General features: G+C 40.9%; 1 long non-coding RNA gene across 3 annotated transcripts in view; it reads right to left on the bottom strand.

Moving 5' to 3' along the window:
* LOC103349444 (uncharacterized) overlaps positions 1-22,215 on the bottom strand; it is a 68,696-nt gene extending 46,481 nt beyond the window's left edge. For 2 of the 3 annotated variants that reach the window (XR_016222616.1, XR_011383136.2), the window contains exon 1: positions 22,076-22,214. This is a non-coding gene — a long non-coding RNA (uncharacterized LOC103349444). Of the gene's footprint in view, positions 1-22,075 lie in introns of all 3 variants that reach the window. The other variant, XR_011383137.2, reaches the window with a different exon arrangement.
* Positions 22,216-22,541: the final 326 nt, after the last annotated feature.

Below are 22,541 nucleotides of genomic sequence, written 5' to 3'. Positions count from 1 at the left end.
GACCTAAATGAAAGATCTCTGTGAGTGAGATCCCAGTGGAAAGAACGGGGCCATCAAAGAAGGAGGTACCTTTCTCTGAAGGGAGGAGAGAACTTCCACTTTGACTATGACCCTGTCTAAATAAGATCGAAGTCAGCTAACTCAATAGGCTTCCATAACCTTGGCAACTCTTGACTAGAGCCTAGGAAGATTACTGACGCCATAAACAAGAGTGTCAAATTGTTAAGTCAACAACAGGAGTCACTGTGTACTTACTTCTCTTGTGGGATCTGTCCTTAATGTGCTGTCCAATGTAAAATAATGCTATAACTAGTACTGAAACTGTACTTTACACTTTGTGTTTCTGTGTTGGTGCAAACTGATGAAATCTTTACTTAATCTATACTAAATCGATCTTCTGTATAGAAAGATAATTGAAAATGAATCTTGATGTGAATGGAATGGGAGAGGGAGCAGAGATGGGAGGGGTGCGAGTGGGAGGGAAATTATGGGGGGGGAAGCCATTGTAATCCATAAACTGTACTCTGTAAATTTATATGTACTAAATAAAAAAATCAATTAAAAAATAAATAAAAAATAAAAATATTTTTGCTAAAATATTTTTATACTTGTACATTTTGAGGGGTACAGTATAATATCTCAATACACATACCCAATGTATACGAAAAAAACTGGGCAATCTATTTTCCACTTCCTTACCCTTTCTTTGTGTGTGGCTTTGGCCTGGTCCAGCCCTGGATGTTTCAAGCATTTGGGGAGTGAAGCAGTGTATGGAAGATCTCTCTGTCATTGTCTTTCAAATGAAGACAAATGGATGAATAAAAATAATTTTCTAAAGTGGAGAAATTGATGTTTGTTGATTTATTGGTGGCATTATGTCACAATAAACCTATCATATATTGAAAATATTGTAGACAGAAATATTACATGAATTTTTTCCTACAATATTTTCAATTATGACAGGTTTATTGAGATGTGATCCATCATAAATCAAATCTTGGTATTTCTTTATCTTCCTCATTGGGGAAAGATATAGAACTGACAGAGGGGAAAATGGGGCACCTCCCCAAAGGTAATGTATACCTTACCAGGTGTACCATCAACAGGTGTTAAGATATTGCTTTCTGATATTGGGAGACATGGAATATTGATGTCTGACTCACAAATGAGAAAAGTAAACCCATCTGAGGCTGTTCCAGAAATATATAAAAAAAAAAAAGAGGAGGCCTAAATAATTGTTCGTTAAGGGGAAGGTCTTCCACACAGTGGTTAAAAGATTAAAATGCCACTTAGGATGCCTGCATCCCATATCAAAGTGCTTGTTTATGTCCTGGCTTTGATTCCAATCCAGCCCTGGCTACTGTGCACCCCAGGGCAAAGTAGGTGATGGTTTAAGCACTTGGATCTGGGCCACCTACAGGAAAGGCACAGATTTCTAGTTTCCTGGCTTCAGCCTGGCCCAGCCCTGGTTATTGTAGGCATTTAGGGGAGAAAACAGAACACTGAAGATTCCTTCTCTCACTTTGCTCTCTCCCTTTCAAATAGAATTAAAATTAAAAAAAAAGTCTAAAATAGTAATAATGGTTTGTTGAGAGTAGACTGGCTTGTCTGCAAGTGTTTGTGGGGTCAATGGATAAATGAGTTTGCCTACAGTGAGAAGGATTTGGGTGCTATGCTTGAGTGGGATTGTCTAGACTCTTGGAAACTAGAACGGGTAACGGGATGGGAACGCTCCCAGAGGAAGAGAATGGGTGGTGGGGGTGCACAACACCAGAAGATCAAGGGTTGAGAAATGCCTCTGTTCACAACTTGCACAAAATATATTTCTCTGGGGTGAAGGAAACTGCAAGGCTGGGAGTTCTGCAAGAAACATTCCAATTGTCCTCCAGATCAGCCAGCTTTTACCAATCACAGGGGTCCACAAAACACAAAGCTGCCCAACTTGGAGTGAATTTTCCTTAGTATCTGTCTTTACCTGCCTGTGCCACTGGGACCTTGCTTGGGATAATGCAAGTGATAGAGGAAGATGCTCCCTGTTCTGAGAGGCTTCTCCATGTTCCAAACTGACAGAGGGAAGAAGGTGCTATTCTAAATAAATTTAATCATTTTGATGTTTGCAAGAGACTGACTTTATAAATCGTGAGTTGAAAGTGTTTGCTTCTTAAAGTAAATGTTACCATATTTCTAAAGAGTGCAGGGAAAGTCATGAGCCTACCACAGGCAAAGATTACTACCACCATATAAAGCTGAAGATAAAAATAAAACTGTGCTTTGATTCCAACTCACACACTGGGGTTATTCAGCATGTCAATTGCATAAGGAAGATCTGTCATTCTCCTCTCTTAATGCCCCAGTAAATCATAAAAGAAGTTGCTACGGTAGGAAAGTTTGTTAAGTTTTAATTTTGTTTGAAATGTTGTTTAAAGTCTCATGAACTATTGAACACTCTACAATATTTCATTTGCCTTTGGATAAGAAAGCTTTAATTGCTGAACATAAGGTTGGGAAGGAAACTCATAAGCCACTGTGTCTCACCCCTCACTTAACAAATAAAGAAATTCCTGGCATGGAGAGTTGAAAGGTTTACCCCCAATGCCACGGCTGATTAATAGCAAAATAACTGCTGACATTCCACACTTCCTTTTGTGATCATTTCCGACATTTCTACAGCCTGCTGGAGCCACACATCCAGTCTATAAGGAGTCTGAAAATAGAAAAGAAGTGGGCAGTTTTCCTAACAATGCTAATCAGAAGTTAGAGTCTTCTCTAAACAAGTGTCAGAGAGGTTCTCACAAAACAAGTTTCTGAAGTGTGTAGGCAGTTAATTATCTTCCTCTATAATCCATTACTCATCATCCTTGTAACCCGAGGCAGGTGGAAAACAACTTGTGTACAGTAGCAAAGATCCAGAAGACTTTAGATGTGAATATGTCTGAGAATGTGAATATGCCTCTTCAACTGCTTTGCTACCTTTCTTTTCTGGCAGGCTTGGATGAGTTTTAGAACCTATCATTTTGTTTGGTTAAAAACAGCAAAACAACTAAAGAGATGGAGAAATAATGTTTGGATTAGAATTAATAATTATCTGATATGTCTTCTTCAAATAAATATGAATGGAGATTGCACATTTAAATGGATCCCTAGGGTAAAACTGGGCAAGCTTTCAAAAGCAGGCTGAACAAAGGATTGTCTTGGGTGGGGTGGGTGAGAGAAATATTCTGGGTAGACTACATAACCTCAGGAGAACAGACTGAAAAAACACCCAGAGGAGCAAAAGAGAAAGAAGGCAGTCATAAAGTTGAGGGAAATAAAAAAGATGCCAAACATCTCAAACTTCCATAAGCCCACTAGAAGAAAATGATTTTGTTGTTGATGTCTTCCCTTCTCTGAGCTCCCACTAACCCACACCACAGCACAGAGTTCCATGGCAAGTATCCAGCGGACGACCATACTGATAGTTTGCATCTCAATTCTTTGGTCAACTTTAGTTCTAACTCTAATCCCATCTTTCCATAATTCATGTTTCAGATTTTAGTGAATACAGTACAAATTAACAGGTGATGGAAAAAATACCCATTAACCTACATAAGCAGGTATTTCATTGATCACGCCAAAAAATAGACATTTTAAGTAATTAGCTCAGGAAAGCCACTAAACAATAAATAGCAACAGGAACAACAATAAACATGACAAAAAAAATTGTGGGGTGGCAGGATATAATTTCCAGAGATAACACATTACATTGTTTTAAAAATTATTTACTTACTTTGTTTTATTTAAGTGAAAGAGAGAGAGAGAGAGAGAGAGAGAGAGAAACAGAGAGACAAAGAGACAGAGAAAGGTCTTCTATTCACTGGTTCACTCCATAAATACAATGGCCAGGTGGGCCAGGCTGAATCCAGGAGCCCAGAAAGTTTCCTACACAGGTGGTAGGGACCCACGCACTGCTGCCACCCAGGGTGTGCATTATCAGGGAGCTAGATCAGAACTAGAGGACCGGACCTGGGATGTCATTTCATATGGAATGTGGATGTCACAAACAGGAAATTAACTCCTGTGCCAAACTCCCACCCTACTTTATATTCTTTTTACATGTCCAGTTATTACGAAACAATTAGGAAAATTCAAAGAAACAGGAAGGTATACAGGAAAAAGTCAATAAAATCGGTCTGTTATGAAATCTAGACTTTAAGTTTCTAGGTAAAGATTTTAAATAAGCTTTTATAAATATATTAAAAGAAATAAAACCAGGTCTAATTAACTGAAAGGTAGTTTAAAGACAAGGTATCCTCTAATAGAATTTGTTAATAAAGAGATAAAAATTACTTTAAAATTAGGAAATTCTTAAAATTAAAAAATATAGAAGTAAAAATTCACTAGGGGGAATCACAGATTTTAAGTGCCAGAAGAATCCACAAACTTCGCGATTAATCAATCAATATGGCCAGTCTTAGAAACCAAAATAAAAGGCCGTGGCTCACTAGGCTAACCCTCCACCTTGCGGTGCTGACACACCGGGTTCTAGTCCCGGTTAGGGCACCAGATTCTGTGCCGGTTGCCCCTCTTCCAGGCCAGCTCTCTGCTGTGGCCAGGGAGTGCAGTGGAGGATGGCCCAAGTGCTTGGGCCCTGCACCCCATGGGAGACCAGGAGAAGTACCTGGCTCCTGCCATCGGATCAGCGCAGTGCGCCGGCTGCAGCGTGCTGGCCGCGCCGGCCATTGGAGGGTGAACCAATGGCAAAGGAAGACCTTTCTCTCTGTCTCTCTCTCTTACTGTCCACTCTGCCTGTCGAAAGAAAGAAAGAAAGAAAGAAAGAAAGAAAGAAAGAAAGAAAGAAAGAAAGAAAGAAAGAAAGAAAGAGAAAGAAACCAAAATAAAAGCAAGAGTGAAGTAAAATGACCAGCTTCCGAGACTTATGGTCACCATGAAGTAGACCAACATACACATAGTGGAAGCTTCTGTTGGGTAAGACAGAAAAGTAAAGAAAGAATTCCTGAAGAATGAAACAATTTCACAAGTTTCATGAAAAGTAATAACATTGACATCCAAGAAACTCAACACATTTACTTTAGGATAAACTAGAAGAAATCAATGCCTAGGTTCATCATTACTCTCTGTCAAGACAAAAAGAGAATTTTGAAAGTAGCAAGGGAGAAGTGACTCATCATGTACAAGGTATCCCCAATAACACTAACAGCTGATTTTTCATCAGCAACCATAAAAGATAAAATAGAAACAAAACATTTAGTTTCATATACAAAAATCAATCAATATAATGTAATGAGGAATAAAAGACAAAAACCATATGATCATCTGAATAGGAGTAGGAAAATTTTGATAAAATTTTATAAGCTATAAACCATTTTAAAATTAGAAAAACCAACGAATCTGCAATAAAAGAGGAATTATTTAGCCTGAGGGCATCTATTTTAAAAATCTATAGATAACACCATACTTAAATGGTGAATGACTGAAACCTCTATTCTTAGATCCTAGTAGTGAGCAAGACTAATGTCTCTCCCATTACTTCTGTTCAAGATTATGCTGGATGTCCTAATTAGAGCCATTAAGGCAAAAAAAAAAAAAAAAAAAACAAAAAAAAAAAACAACAACACATAAAGTTATCCAGATGGAAAACAAGAAAATAAAATTACCTCTGGCCGGTGCCATGGCTCAATAGGCTAATCCTCCACCTGCAGCGCCGGCACACCGGGGTTCTAGTCCCAGTCAGGACGCCGGATTCTGTCCCGGTTGCCCCTCTTCCAGGCCAGCTCTCTGCTATGGCCAGGGAGTGCAGTGGAGGATGGCCCAAGTGCTTGGGCCCTGCACCCCATGGAAGACCAGGAGAAGCACCTGTCTCCTGCCATCAGATCAGCGCGATGTGCCGGCCACAGCACGCTGGCCACGGCAGCCATTGGAGGGTGAACCAATGGCAAAAGGAAGACCTTTCTCTCTGTCTCTCTCTCTCACTGTCCACTCTGCCTGTCAAAAATAAAAAAAAAAATAAAGAAAATAAAATTACCTCTATTCACAAATGACATAATTTTATATATAGAAAATCCCAAAGAACCAAAATAGCAAAACTATCAGAGCTAACAGACATGTTCAACAAAGTTGAAAGAGATAAAAATACAAAAATCAATTGTATTTGTACTCACTAGCAATGAACAACATGAAAATGAAATTAAGGAAACAATTTCATTTGTGATAGTATGAGAAAGAATTCAGCACTTAGGAAAACATTTAACAAAAGATGTACATGAACACTATGGAGCATTGTTGGAAAAATATATGATAGCCAAATAAGTGGAAAAACAGTGCATGTTCATGGTTTAAAAACTAATACAATTAATATGGCAAGACCCTTCAAATTTGTCTACAGGTTTAACATATTCTCTTAAAACCAGCTACCATTTTGTCTTGCAATTATAAGCAATTTTCTTTATTGGGAGGTTTTTGATTACTGACTCAATTTCTTATTATAGGTCTGTTAAGTTTATTCTACTCATATTTCTTGAATCACTTTAGGTAATTTGTTGTTTCAAGCAATTTTTCCATTTCATCTAGGTTATCCAAATAGTTGGTATAGAATTGCCAAGCAAATTCTAAAATGCAAGAGATCTAGAACAGACAAAATATTCTTAAAAAAGAGGAACAAAGTTGGAAGAATTACTAAAAGGCCATCATAATAAAGACTGTGTGGTGCTGGCATAAAAGCAGACAAACACATCCACACATTATAATCAAGAGTCCAGAAATCAGTGTCTACATTTCTTTAAATTTATCTTAAATATTTCAAAAAGGGTTCCAAGACAATTCAATGATGGAAGAATAGACTTTTCAACCAATGATAGTAGTATTACAGGATAGTCACATACAAGCAAATGAAATATATTTCATATCATGCCATATATTAAAAACTAACTAAAAATGGACTCTTAAAAGAAAATAAAACCATGTAAATATTTTTGAACTTGAATCAGGGAATGGTTTCTCAGATAATGATATAAGAAGCAAAAGCAGCAAATGAAAAAATCTACAAACTGGATAAAAAACTTATTCTTCAAAGGACACTATCAAGAAAGTAAAAAAACTAATATTATAGGACAAAGTATGTATAAATCATTCTTGATAAAGATCCAGTACCCAGAAGATATAGAGAATTTTTACACCTCAAAAATAAAAGATAACTAACTAACTTTTTAAAATGATAAAGAATTTGAATACACATGTGTCCAATAATAATGTGAATCATGTTCAACATCATTAGTAATTGAGGAAATGCAAATCAAATAATGAGCCATCACTCCATACTCATTGGAATGACTATAATAAAAATTGGACAGTAACAAATGTAGGGAAAGATGTGGATAGAATGGAACTCTCATACATTACTAGCAGGAATGTAAAATTGTGTAGTTGCATTGGTAAACATTTTGGAAGTTCCTCAAAAAGCTACAAATAGCATCTAGTGTTGAGATGTAGCAGGTAAAGCCACCACCTGTGACACTAGTATCTCATTCGAGCACTTGTGCATGTTCCTGCTACTCCACTTTTGATCCAGATGGCCTAGGAAAAGCAGCAGAAGATGGGCAAAGTACATGGACCTTTGCCACCTACGTGGGAGCCATGGATGAAGCTGTTGGCTCCTGACTTCAGCCTGGCTCAGAACTGGCTGTTGTGGGGGAGTTGTGGGGGAGTGAATCAGCAGATGGAAAATTCTCTATTTATCTGTCTGTCTATCTATCTATCTATCTCAACCTCTCTCAATCTCTCGCTGTGTAACACTGACTTTCTAAAGCACTGACTTTCAAAAAAATAAAGTTAAAATTGATTCAAAACTACCAATTCCACTCCCATGTATATGCCCAAAAGAATTGAAAGCATGTATCTATACAAAACTTGAATGTAAACATTCAGAGAAGTATTACCTGTAATAACCAAAAAGTACAAACAACCCAAATGTCCATTAAACCGATAAACAAATATGTTATATACATAGAACAGAAGTCATGTATAAATAGGAATGAAATACTGATGCATGGAAGAACCTTGAAAACATTACACTGAATTAAACAAGCAAGTCACAAAAGTCACATAATTTATGATTTCATTTATACACAATGTCCAGAGATGAAAAGGATATTACTGGCTTTCAGGGTTTGTGACAGAGAGCAATGAGGTAAAGAAGAGAAAAAGGATTTTGGGGTTGGGGTGGGTAATGAAACTATTTTGGAATTAGATGGTAGTAATGCTCATATGATTTTGTAAACAGGCTAAAAATTGAATTATAAGCTTTTTTTAGATTTATTTTATTTATTTGAAAGAGTTACAGAGAAAAGTAGAGACAGAGAGGTCTTCCATCTACTGGTTCACTCCCCAGATGGCCTAACGGTCAGAGCTGTGCCGATCAGAAGCCAGGAGCCAGGAGCTTCCTCCCGGTCTCCCATGTGGATGCAGGGGCCCAAGGACTTGGGCCATCTTCTACTGCTTTCCCAGGCCACAGCAGAGAGCTGGATCAGAAGAGGAGCAGCCAGGACTAGCATCAGTGCCCACATGGGATGCCAGCATTTAAGGCCAGGGCTTTAACCCACTGCGCCACAGTGCCTGCCTTGAATTATAGGCTTTGAAATGGCACAATTTATGGTATGTAGATACATCTCAATTTTACAAAGGACACGGTAAGATAAGCAAGGCAGAAAGAGACTTGCAGAGGCAACTTCCAAGTGTAGTTGGGAGATAACAGATCCATTCAACCATTTTATGAGAAAAGAGATAACATAGAGGTTCAAAGTCAGGGAATGTGGGGATTCTTTTTCTCAATTCTATTTTCTCAATAGATACACAATCAAAATCATCATTTAAGAGTGAGACAGAAGGCACTTGGGGAGGTCTGAGAAGAGAAAGTGTGGATAGTATTGCATTCTTGGAAAAATGAGAACATGATTTGACAAGAACCTATGTGAGGTTTGTGGTCATCAGTTTAAAGTGAGATGGGAATCTTGATTTTATATTTCACTCCAGTCACATTCAGCCAGTTGAAATGAGTACAGCATATATGGATATTTAACCAGGGCTGGCATTTTCCAAGTAAGTATAATGTATTTGGAGACTGTATACCGAGTGATTATTGTGATGAGTCATGGAATTGTCTTGAGTAACTGGGGAAGTGAGGATGTAAAAGTTAACAGACTGAGAAAATGTGTTAAGGTTAATGGATTAAGTATTACTGGGAGTTTGAAAAGTTATTGAAGTATGAATTGTAGAGGAACGAGCTGAAAACTTAGGAAGCAGAGATGGTCAGAAATTGGCATGATTGATATTCAAATTTTATAATAATTATCAAAAAATGGCAAAATTTATCTCCAAATATGAATGGCAAAAAAAAAAATGGACAAAGTCATTGTAGCTGGGAATCAATAAAGTATTGCTGAGTTATTAAGTGTTTTCACATAGACAATGTAGGCTTGGAGTAGAAAGAGCTAAAGATTTTTTTATTCCCTAGCACTAGAAAAAGATATCTAATGAAGGATACAAATGTAGGGATTAGCACAGCGGGTGACTGGACACTGCAGGCCAAGGGAACTTTCTGATAGTAGTAAGACATGCTGCTGAAGATGCCTGCGGGTATAAACCAGACCAGAATCCAGCTGCAGGAAGACTTGCTGAGGAACTGCACACAATGGGGGCCAGTCAGAATGGAAGAATGACAGATATACCAGGGAGTCTCCGCTCTGCCTAGGAACCAGGATCTGACTCTTCTGCTTGTGTTCCTACCTGGAAACCACATTGCCAAAGCAAGATTTACAAGATAACCTAAGGTCAGTTTGTGCTATATTGGAAAAACAGTCATGCCCTTAGCACCTGCTTCTTTTAAAAATGTCTTCTTGCAGTTGAAATGAACACATTGGTTATACTGAAGTGTTGAGAGCTTTAAATAATTAGATTGGAAAAAAAAAGTTGTCAAATTTTGGCTGAAGTAAAATTGGTGGCCTCAATATCTCACAGCTAGTTGAACTATGCAAACTCCAGCTACCAGTTCTGAAACAGTAGGAGAAGTCAAGAGATTAATTTTTCCTTTCATCAAACATAATAGAGTATTTTGCAGCATTCAAAATCTGATGGATCAAAACTAAAAACAGAAAAAAAAGTGACAGAAAATAAAAAATCATTCTAAAACATTCTTAAAATACTCAGTCATCATATGTCACTCAATCACAACTGGGTTTGAATCAGGCTCTCCCAAGCCTGGCTGTGTGACCTCAGGCCATTTTCTTTACCATGCTGGGCTTCAGTTTTCCTTTTAACACTGGGATAACATTGTTGAACTTCATCAAACAAGGTGCTATTTATAAAGGCTTTATTATATACAATGTCATATTTTAAAAAGTAGGAAGAAAAAGATGTCGAAGGATAAATGAAGTGCACTGTTTCATTGCAAATTACATAATCTGCTTCCAAAAATACATTTAGACTCCTTAAATCTAAATGCTGGCTTGTTAGATCTTTATCTCATTATTCATGCATCTCCTACACTAGTTAAGTTTTGGACTGTCTCAGCCTCGGCTTACACAGACGATGAAAGTGGATAGGGATATCTCAGAATGCAAAAGGAGGGGTTAGTCTGGTTTTGCTTTTCCCTAACAGACTTCTTGAGCCTGGAGATTTGGAGTAAACACTGGTAAAGTTATGGTGGGTTCAAACTGAAGAGAGGCAGGTAATAAACTATATAATATTTTAAAGTTCCTTTTTCGACCTTTGGATACTCAGCAGTAATTTTCATTATTATGCATTAATTCTGGAAACAGCCCTTTTTGATGGTAAATGGCACCTACATAAGCCTCTACACTGATGAATTGTGCACATCCCACAGTGACACTCAATTTGCCATTGCTCCAAACTTGCAAGGCCAATTTTTGGTGTTGCAGGTACAGGAATGAGAGGGTGGAGTCAGGATGCAACTCTGTGTGCTCTGCCAAATGAGCCTGTCTAGTCAGAAAGGATAGACTCCAACAATTAGTCCAAGCAATGCTCACTTTCTTAGTTTGCAGAATATGGCAACAAGGTCCTCAACACAAAGTCTGCTTCATTGTTCCACAGCTATTCTTCAAAAATATGAACTTGTAAGTATCCATTTATGTGTTCATGATACCTAGTTACCTGGTGCCTTTCCAAGAGAGAGAGAAGATAATACCCATATTAGTTAATGGGTCCATGCCAAGTCTCCCATGCTATGTTGGTATTCAGATAGTGTCTTTCTTAAAGAATTGAAAATTTCTTGTGCTTCATTTTACTCTTTTTTTTTTTTTTTTTGACAGGCAGAGCTAGACAGTGAGAGAGAGAGAGACAGAGAGAAAGGTCTTCCTTCCGTTGGTTCACCCCCTAAATGGCCGCCACGGCTGAAGCTAAGCCAATCTGAAGCCAGGAGCCGTTGCTTCCTCCTGGTCTCCCATGAAGGTGCAGGCCCCAAACGCCTGGGCCATCCTCCACTGCCTTCCTGGGCCACATCAGAGAGCTGGACTGGAAGAGGAGCAACCGAGACAGAACCGACGCTCCACCTGGGACTAGAACCCGGAGTGCTGGCGCCGCAGGTGGAGGATTAGCCTAGTGAGCCGTGGCGCCTGCCTCATTTTACTCTTAAAGACAGTATTTTCCAAATTCTTAAATTTGCTGATCATTTTATGGGGAAATTGATCCAACAAGACCACCAAGGATTCCACACAAATAAATAAAAGTAAAAATGACTTATTTAGTCTCCGTTTTCCTATTTCTTTCTGTCCTCCTCCTAATTCGTTTCTCAAGAATAGGTACATCCTTTGGGGCTCCCATACCCTAGGAATTTTGGTAGATTTCAAAGCAAAAAAGACTCTCAAGTAATGACTAAGGTTTAATTTATAAGAGCCAAAATCCTTTAATAAGATAATGTTAACTGTCCAAGAATTGGAGCATAGCAATTACGGTGTTTTTTTTTTTTTTTAATGTTTATTTATTTATTTTTTTTTTTTGACAGGCGGAGTGGACAGTGAGAGAGAGAGACAGAGAGAAAGGTCTTCCTTTTGCCGATGGTTCACCCTCCAATGGCCGCCACGGCCGGCGCGCTGCGGCCGGCGCACCGCGCTGATCCGATGGCAGGAGCCAGGAGCCAGGTGCTTTTCCTGGTCTCCCATGGGGTGCAGGGCCCAAGCACCTGGGCCATCCTCCACTGCACTCCCTGGCCACAGCAGAGGGCTGGCCTGGAAGAGGGGCAACCGGGACAGAATCCGGCGCCCCGACCAGGACTAGAACCCGGTGTGCCGGCGCCGCTAGGCGGAGGATTAGCCTAGTGAGCCGCGGCGCCGGCCCAGCAGTTAAGGTTTTTGAGGGCAACAAGAAAGAGAAGATTGTCCAAGACCGAGGAAGAAAAAAGTCCATTGGTGCCTCAAGTAAGCCTGGTCTTCCCCCTTGCAGGATGCCCTCTGCCATGTTGCCATCACAGTTCATCTGGGAGGTTGAATGTCATTCAAGAGTGGCATGAATGACATTGGGTCTGATGGAGTCACATCTCCATAGTAAACAATTGCACCTAACACACTAAAGCAATGTTGTGATGTTGTGGAAACCCCCAGAGCTCTTCATTAACTGTTGGAGTGGGTAGAGATGGCAGCTGAATAATGTCAAAGGTGGGTGGATACTCAGATGCAGAATTAAAATCTGTAAAGGAAGATGATAAAACACAAATTTCTTACACATCTGTTTATGAACTAGGATTTTTTTCCCACAGCACTAATATTGTGTAAAGCTTTGCAATGTTCAAAATTGTTTCCTTCTTTCAATAATGTATTTCTTAGAATAAATATATTGGTAAACATCATTGTTTGTCTTGGTTTATAGATTGGAGAATTCACATTCATGGAAGTTGAACAAATGGCTTAGAATACATAGCAATAGGTGGTCAAGTCAAGACTCAAAGTCAAAGCAACTTCGCCCTACATTTATATTTTCAATATGCCATACTGCCTTTCTAATAGGGAAACAAGTTTCATTAATCAAGTACTATTTAGCAGACAGTTGGAGTTATTTAAATATAGTATAACTAACTTGTTAATTTAAGCCATAAATAACAAAATCAGAGCTCCATCACAGGTTCTCAGGATCACTGTGGGTTGAGCTTGCTAATATGTTTCTACCCAGATCTGGTTCATTCTCAGGCCCTGAGCACTCCTCCCCTCTACATATTAGGGCTGCAAAAATTCTACACAGTAGGATATTCACTCAGGTATTTTCATCTTTGCTGCCCCAAATACAAACTAAGAGCCCTGATTCCTCCCCATGCAGCAGACTTCTCTACAGTAAGGAAGAGTCAGCTCCTGACAATTTCTACTACCAAGTTGTTGTAGAGTTCTTACAGTAGCAGTGTCTGTTCTCTTACCATAGAAATGGGTCTTCCTAGCTGGAGATCGTCAGCTCTCAGTTTGCTTCCCCAGAATGAAGATATTGTCCAGGCCGACAATTAAGTACCACGACTTTCTCACTTTCTATCAACACACTTGTTTGATTTTATCCCCCAAGCTCTCTGACCTAGAATCCATGGCACAACATTTTTTTTTTGACAGGCAGAGTGGACTGTGAGAGAGAGAGACAGAGAGAAAGGTCTTCCTTTGCCGTTGGTTCACCCTCCAATTGCTGCCGCGGCCAGCTTGCTGCGGCCGGCGCACGCGCTGATGCGAAGGCAGGAGCCAGGTGCTTCTCCTGGTCTCCCATGGGGGTGCAGGGCCCAAGCACTTGGGCCATCCTCCACTGCACTCCCGGGCCATAGCAGACAGCTAGCATGGCACAACATTTTACCAACTGTATTCCATTCCTTCACTCTCCTTTCTTCTTACTTGGCTCATAAATACCAGACCTGCAAGAACCCTACTGTTCTCCTTTCATATGCCTACACTTGAAAAACCTCACAACCCAAAAGACTGGTTTCTCTGAGAATTCATTATCTCCTATCTCATATCTTCACTACTGCCAATCAATCCTCCCACGCTCTTCTAGTCTTGCAATTCACTAAGAAGTGACTTCTCACCTCCTCTCTCCTGCAGCATTCCACACACTCTGCTCTTTCAGGTAATGGCCTCCCCAGGGCTACCTCAAAGGTACCAGCATCCCTCTTCTCTTCCTTCTCTCCAGCCCCAGTGGAAGAAGCATTCTTCTCCCTACTGCAGGTTCATGCTCTGAGTGCAGGCCATCTTGGGCCACTGTCTTTTCACTGTCCTGGACTGCCATTTCTCTCTCCTAAGAATCATTCCTTTCACACATAATTAAACGTAAGTGTCTCTCATCTTGATAAACCTGCCAACTCCCTCTGCCCTCAGAGAGCTTCTGGCTTCTCTCACCACAAACTTTCACAGAAGTTGTTCTTATATACATTATCTCCCCTTACCAACCTTCCATCTCCTCCAAAATGTTACCCACTGCTCTCCCTTCACATCTTATCACTGTCATCAATACCTTCTGTTTCCAAAAGCAGCACACAGCAGTTTTTACAAGTCCTTTCAGCAGTATTCATGCATGGCCCTCTCATTCTTGAAGTAGTACTTGCTTGATTTCCTTTCCACTTGTTTCCTAGTTTTCCTATTATCTCATTGGCCAAGGTATCCTTGGTCTTCTATTTTGTCTTTACCTGCATGGAGTGCAGCCTTTCCTTAAGGTTCTGCCTGAGATCCTCTTCCCTTCTCTCACACTTCTGAGGTATCCTCATAATTCCCCAAACTTTATGAACGTTTGTGATTAAACAATTCAATTAAATCCCAAAATGGTAGCTAAGTTTTGTTGACCTCCAGACATTGATACCAAACCAGAACTAGGTCCTTTCCATTTAATTAAATGTCAAAGCTTCTCACTATGTTGTTTAAGCCTGGAATATGAAAACTGCTGTGTTTCTTCCCTCTCCTCTCCTCCTCACATGTCATCCATAAATACAGCCTAGAGTTCTACTTGCAAAATCCCAACTCTATCTTCTTATCTCCATCTCTCTTCTTATTTGTATCATCACTGTCATCTCTCACCTGGACTTTGGCAACTGCATCGTAACTGCTCTCACCCTCCCACTCCTGACCTACTACCATAATACACTATTTCTAGAGCAGCAAAAATAATCCTCTTACAATATGAATCATATCATCTGATCCCTGTGTTCTAAACCCTCGCAAAGCTTCCCCTTTCACCAAAGGAGATCCAGACTATATCACAGCCCACAAGTTGCTGGTGATCTGATATCCTCTCTGACCCTCTCACAATTTCTCAACTTCTTCCCGTTCCACTGAACTTTGAGATTCTCAAATCTGTCATGTCTTTTCTCATCAAGTCCTCTACAATGCTGTTCTTTCTGCCGGTAAAATTCCTTCCTCCAAACTCTTCTTTGTGTTTCATTTTTCAAAAGTTTCAGAGAAAACTTTCTTGCCACCCATCTAAAATGCTTTGAACCTCACCTCCCCATTTGCTTCCTTTTTTGACACATAAGGTCTGTAATTGTTTCGTATCTTCGTTTAATGACTTCCTATTGTCCATTTCCACCACAATGGTTGCGCTTTATGAATACAGGGAGCATAAAAACCTTGTTTGTTTTGAGTATCCAGTGCTGAACACTGTGATGGACACACAGACATTGTTTGCCTAATATGTACTGACTGTGGAAACAGGACTCCAGCCCCAAACTCAGCAGATCAGCCATAAAAATAAGGAATTCCACTTTGATACTGATCTTACAGGGCACTCAGATCTTTCTGGAGACTATGTCATCTGCCTACAAAAATGTGCCCTAGTCTCACATCACAGTCTTGGTGAGTCTTTGACATAGCAGCCTGAGGTTCCAGTAAGTACAAGTGGCTGACTCAAGTGAATTAAAGAGTGGACTTCCCTTGAATTCTTGACCATAGATACTGGGGTGTTGCACTATTTCCAATCATGTGGATGAAAGCCACTCTTACATTAGCACGCTGATAGATCTCTATGCTGCAACATGCAGGTCCATCATTTCTGATCATCTGTCATGTCTGTTTACAGTGTTATGCCTTTTAGCATCTTCAGGACCACTTCATGGATGCAACCCTCAATTGGAGTCAATTGTATAAGTCCTACCATACTTTCCTGTGCTATGTTGCCAGTAAGTATCATAATGTTTGATACTTTTAGAATACACCTTGGATTTGACTCCAAGTGGACAATAAAATCATTTTGTTAAGACCAAATACCTGTGTGGGCATGTCTGCAATGTGCTTAACTGATTTCTCATTGGGTTATATCTAGGAAAACTTTCAAATTTTAATTCTGGTGAACTATGCCTTTATTTAAATAGGGGAGGTAATACTCCTCCCATTAGCAAAATTGTTTCAGAACAATGATAGTTCCATTCAAGGGAGTATAACTCAACAATAAAAAGAAGCAAACTACTGATACATGCAACAACTTGGGTGAGTCTCAAATGCATCATACTAGCCAAAGGGAACCAGATTCAGACTACATATCATAATATTTCTTTCCTTAAATGTACCAGGAAAGACAAAATTGCAGAAAACAGATGAATGACTGACAGAGACAGGGTTGGGTAGTGTAGTTATTATTCTCAATGTGCTCACAGTCTAGTAAGGAGCGTACTAGCAACTCCACAAGTAGTCATAATCCTTCATATAAACTGTTAAGAGACATCAGCAAGATAAGGAGAATTCTATAAATGAAGAGGAGGAGGATATCACATTTGAGCAGAAAGGTCAAAGGGCATTTCACAAAGTGATGTTTAAGCTAAACTTCGAGGGAAGAGTATAGCTCTATGAAACAGCAAGGGGAGATGGGACAAAGACTATTTCAGGAGGGAAGACAGTACCAAAATAATAAGAACAATACATACATGACTAGATAGGTAGACAGATAGACCCAGGAAAACCTGGGCTCACGAAGTTGGAGCTCTAGTAGGGCCAATGAGACAGCGAAAAAGTCCAATTTGGCTATTAATTCAGAAAATATTTATTGAGGGCTTTCTATATGCACATGTAGCTAGAACAAATGTTTTATTTTAAAGAATAAAAATGAGATAAAAAACAGAAGGCTAAGGTGAAAACACTGACTAGACAAATTTTTTATTAGAATCAGCTTTGAAATGTCTCACTTCCATTTGAGAAACAAATGACCCAGATGTGAAATGGGTCACTCCAACTTGTAAGATCTAATTAAGATTTGCTCAAGTCATCATTCCATATACTATTAAATGTCCAATGTCTTCCTCAAAGGTTTTGCTAATTCCTGGAGCTCTTAGTGATATCACTTCTGGCTCCAGTTGTCAACTCTCCTTGAGCTCGTTTTCACACTGTGTCTGAAAACTATTCCTTTACGTCTCTTCCATACATCTCCAGCCATCCCTTCTCACTGCCTCAAAAACAAGGCCTCTGCAATTTTCCACTTACTCCTACATCATCAAATTCTCCATCCTTGTTGGATTATTACAACAATACTTGAGCATCTCCAAATTTGAAAACCCTTGAACTTTGTGTCCTCCTCCAATTACTGCCCTAATTGTGTGCTATTACTCATGGAAAAATATTCAAAGATTGCCTCTACTCAATGGCTCTACTTCCTCATCTTATTAAATATACATTAGATGCATATATACATATATATAAAATACATATTGGACGCCTCACTGGAGTAATTCCAGATGTTAGTATCTGGGGTTCACATTATAGTCAGGTTCTGACTATAACTCTCAGTCTGAGGCTGGGCAGGAAGTTCCTATCTGTTTGCTAGTGATCTGGAAGCAGGCCTGCGAGGCATACTGTAGACCCCACTCCATGTGCAGACTGGCATCAAAGCCTCCTGTCCCAAATGTAGCCCTCCATGTTGTGTAGTATTCCTTACTCTAGAGTCTCCCATTTATTTCCTTAAGCAAAAACAAACAACAACAACAAACCTTTCCTTCTTCTACAAAACTGTGTATAAGGAGGGTGGAATTGTGATCTAGTCACATGGAAAAATGAAACAGACCTGAGAGAGAGGCTCAATTGTTTTGCACAGAGAACTCAAACAAGCCCCCATGCCACTAGATGGAGGAACCTAGACTTTAAAGAACAACACGCTCTCTCATCCATAAGAATAAGGATGCAGAAGATTTTTGCCGCTGTAATGCCTGAGTAGAAACCCAGGACAGCTGTTGGAAAAGCTACTGCTGCCAAATTCTGCATCAAAAATATGAGAAAACATGGTTTCTCCTTTCCCTTCTGCTAATTACCTACATGCTTACATTGGCAGAATTTTCCCTTTTTGCTTTTTCAATCCTTTCAATAACTTTGAAAAAAGATATTTCCTATATTAAAATCACTCTGTAAAGTCAGTGAACTCAGGGGGCTTCCATAGCCTTGGCAGCTCATGACAAGAGCCTAGGGTGATTACTGATGCCATAAACAAGAGTGTCAATTTGTTAAGTCAACAACAGGAGTCACTGTGTACTTACTCCTCATGTAGGATCTTTGTCCTTAGTGTGCTGTACATTGTGATTTAATGCTATAACTAGTACTCAAACAGTATTTTTCACTTTATGTTTCTGTGTGGGAGCAAACTGTTGAAATCTTTACTTAATGTATGCTAAACTGATCTTCTGTATATAAAGAGAATTGAAAATGAATATTGATGTGAATGGAAGGGGAGACGGAGTGGGAAAGCGGAGGGTTGCGTTTGGGAGGGACGTTATGGGGGGAAGCCATTGTAATCCATAAGCTGTACTTTGGAAATCTATATTCATTAAATAAAAGTTTTTAAAAAATCACTCTGTAAAAACAAATTCTAGAGTGGTTTTGAGCATTCACCCAAAAAGAACTGAAAGCAGGGTCCCCAAAAATATTTGAAGACCCATGTTCATTGTAGTATTATTCCCAGTAACCAAACAGGGAGGTGAGCCAAGTATCTATTGATGGATGCATGGATAAAGAACATGTGGTATATCCATACAATGGAATATTATTCAGCCTTAAAAAGGAAGGGAGGTTTTCTATATGCTGTGACATAAATGAGCCTTAATGACATTATCCTAAGTGAAATAAGCCAGTCACAAAAAGACATATTCTGGCCAGTGCCACGGCTCACTAGGCTATTCCTCCGCCTAGCTGCGCCGGCACACCAGGTTCTAGTCCCGGTTGGGGCACCGGATTCTGTCCCGGTTGCCCCTCTTCCAGGCCAGCTCTCTGCTGTGGCCCGGGAGTGCAGTGGAGGATGGCCCAAGTGTTTGGGCCCTGCACCCGCATGGGGACCAGGATAAGTACCTGGCTCCTGCCATCGGATCAGCGTGGTGCACCAGCCGCAGCGCGCTGGCCACAGCGGCCATTGGAGGGTGAACCAACAGCAAAAGGAAGACCTTTCTCTCTGTCTCTCTCTCTCACTGTCCACTCTGCCTGTCAAAAAAAAAAAAAAAAAAAGACATAGTCTGCATTATTCCACTTATCTAAGATACTTAGAGTAGATAAGATATTAGACACAGAATTGAAAATGGTGTTTGCCAGGGGCTGAGGGAGGAGAAAAATGGAGTTATTGTTTACTGAATACAGAATTTAAGTTGTACATGATGAAAAGAATTTTGAAGATAGATGGTAAAAGTTGAACAACATAATGAGGGTATTTAACACCACTGAATTACACATTTAAAAATAGTTAAGAAGGTAAACTTTATGTTTTGTGCATTTTACCACACAAAAAAAAAGTTAGAACAAATATTCTGGAATGGCTTCCATTCTTTGATGAGCTATTGACATGTACACCCCTCTCCCCAGTTACATGTAACATGTACTATTTTATTAGTCTTGTGGAACTTGGTGCTCTCTGAAGTGATTTTGTTTACTAATTTGTTGTTGGCCTTCCCTTACTCAAAGGCAAGGTTTAAGAATCTAAACTTTTCCATTGCCGTATTCATCAGTGCCTACAATGAAACTTGTTTCATAGCATATTTCAACAAACATTTGTTGAAAGATTGGATATGCAAAAATGAGGCTTAGACACTTTCCTTGATTTCCATTTAAAAAAAAGATCAATGGAACTCCACTGGGCCACACAGACTTTGATGATGTGGGGAAGATGGAGGATTTTACATCTGAGAGTCAGTATCTATTTTAAGTCTCTCAAGCACACCAGAGGATTCACCTTGCATTCTCTCATCTGCCCCACCTCCTTATGGGGTACACCTACCAAATCACACCCTGAGGAAGAGCAGGCAGCCCAGGGCTCACCTTTGTAGAGTCAAACAATGCTCCCCTCATGCAGGGGACTGTCCCCTCCCCTCCTCTCTCCTTCAGGAAAGTAACAAACAAGGAGCTAACCTCACTGTTGTGAATCATGCTTCTCTTAGAAGGCACAATGCCAGCACTTTATTTTCCTTTAAAAGATTTGCTTTTTCAAAAATTACAGTTTATTGCTTTTTGGTAGATGTTAAATTAGGAATGTGTCCTCAGATGTGAGGAGACTGACATGGAAGGATAATTTTCATTTGAATTAAATAGTGTTTTTTAAGGGCTAAATAATGGAATCTTAGTGCCTGGGTTTTTGTTTTGTTTTGTTTGTTTGTTTGTTTTGACAGGCAGAGTGGACAGTGAGAGAGAGAGACAGAGAGAAAGGTCTTCCTTTGCCGTTGGTTCACCCTCCAATGGCCACCACGGCAGGCACGCTGCGGCTGGCGCAACGCGCTGATCCGAAGGCAGGAGCCAGGTGCTTCTCCTGGTCTCCCATGGGGTGCAGGGCCCAAGCACTTGGGCCATCCTCCACTGCACTCCCTGGCCACAGCAGAGAGCTAGCCTAGAAGAGGGGCAACCGGGACAGAATCCGGCGCCCTGACCGGGACTAGAACCCGGTGTGCTGGTGCCGCAGGCGGAGGATTAGCCTAGTGAGCCAGGGCGCCGGCCAGTGCCTGGGTCCTGCCAGCACTGCCAATTCCAGCTTCCCACTAATGTGCACCTCGGGAGGCAGCAGGTAAAGATTCAATTCTCACCCACATGGGAGATTCAGATGGAGCTCTGGCCTCTGAGCTTCTACTTCATCCTGCCTTGGCTGCTGCATGCGGTTGGGAAGTGAACCAGCAAATGGAGATCTCTCCATATATGTGTGTGTGTCTGTCTGCCTTTCAAATAAAATGAGAATAAATACTTAATTTAAACAATAAAAAATATGAGTACAAACTCAGCATTCTAATTCTTTGCTCAGTGCCCACACCTACCACAAATTCAGATTCAAAGATGAGAGAGAATGGTGGACACACTTTCTGACCTTTATACTTTCCATCTTGTACTTCAATGAAAGAAATCTCAATTCCAATTCTTTCTAAAGTCAGAAAAATAAAACCCAAAGAAGTGAGTGTGTGCCTGTACATATCGCAGATCTTGATGGCAATGATTTTATTCCTGACAGCACTTGAACGCACATCACTCAGAAAACTCCCAGAGCTGGGCATACCTTTCAGACAAGGTCAGAGTTAGAACCAATGGCCAGGGGCCTGCCCTGCGGCTTGGCCGGTAAAGCCTTGCGTCTGCAGTGCCGCCATCCCAAACAGCCGGGGGGTTCGCCTTCCGGCTGCTCCTCTTCCCATCCAGCTCTCTGCTGTGGCCTGGGAAAGCAGTAGAAGATGGCCCAAGTCCTTGGGCCCCTGCACCCACGTGGGAGACCCAGAAGAAGCTCCTGGCTCCGGATCAGCCCAGCTCTGGCAGTTGCTGCCATTTGGGGGAGTGAACCAACGGATGGAAAACCTCTTTCGCACTGCCTCTACCTCTCTGTAACTCTGCCTTTCAAATAATAAATAAATCTAATAATAATAATAATAACCAAGGGCTGGACCGGCAGTTGCCAAGACCACTCACAGGCGTGAGGCCCACGGTGGTAGAGGAGGGACAGGAAGGGTAGGCGGACTACAGGACAGAAAGGCAGGAAAGGAAATCCAGGATGTCTGGACGTCACCGGCACTCGGCCATGGCCGGGGCGCGTCTTCCCGTCGTGGCCGGTGAGTCAGCCTGGCTGCCACCTTCTCCAAAGGCCTGGCAGGGCCGGCGCGGCGCGCTCCCGCCTGAGAAAAAGGGAAAGTCAGTACCTTATTTACATGAGAGCGGCTGCTCCGTCCTCATCGCCTCTGAAGACGCGAGCCGGAAATTTAAACGGAGAATTTTGTTAATCAAACTTGCATGCCTTGCTTAGCAAACGAAACAGGGTCAAGGAGCCGCCGCGGTAATCAAGTTCCAGTGGCGGGCGGCAGCCGGGGATGCGCGTGAGCGAGTCTCCCCCTAGCGGGCATTCGGCACCGCTGTCGCTCGCCGCCAAGAAGGCCGCGCCGGAGCGGGCACCGCGGGGCACAGCCGGAAGCCCGGCTCCTATGACCGCTTCCCGCCCAGGTTTTTCTTCTTTGTGGAAGCAAACCGAGTTGAGATTTTCCCACGTCATCTGAGAATGCTTACCCTAAAAGTGCTAGCCCGTAATTCGTTGTATGTGGCTGCATATCTCTCTCATTGTAACGCAGAGGAGCGAATATAATTTACCATTTGCTAGGACTGGTTTCAGTG

The sequence above is a fragment of the Oryctolagus cuniculus genome, chromosome 16 (genome assembly GCF_051225735.1).
Source record: "Oryctolagus cuniculus isolate XC-2025 breed Fujian yellow rabbit chromosome 16, ASM5122573v1, whole genome shotgun sequence".
Taxonomy (NCBI): domain Eukaryota; kingdom Metazoa; phylum Chordata; class Mammalia; order Lagomorpha; family Leporidae; genus Oryctolagus; species Oryctolagus cuniculus.
This window is presented reverse-complemented; position numbering and strand designations above follow the sequence as displayed.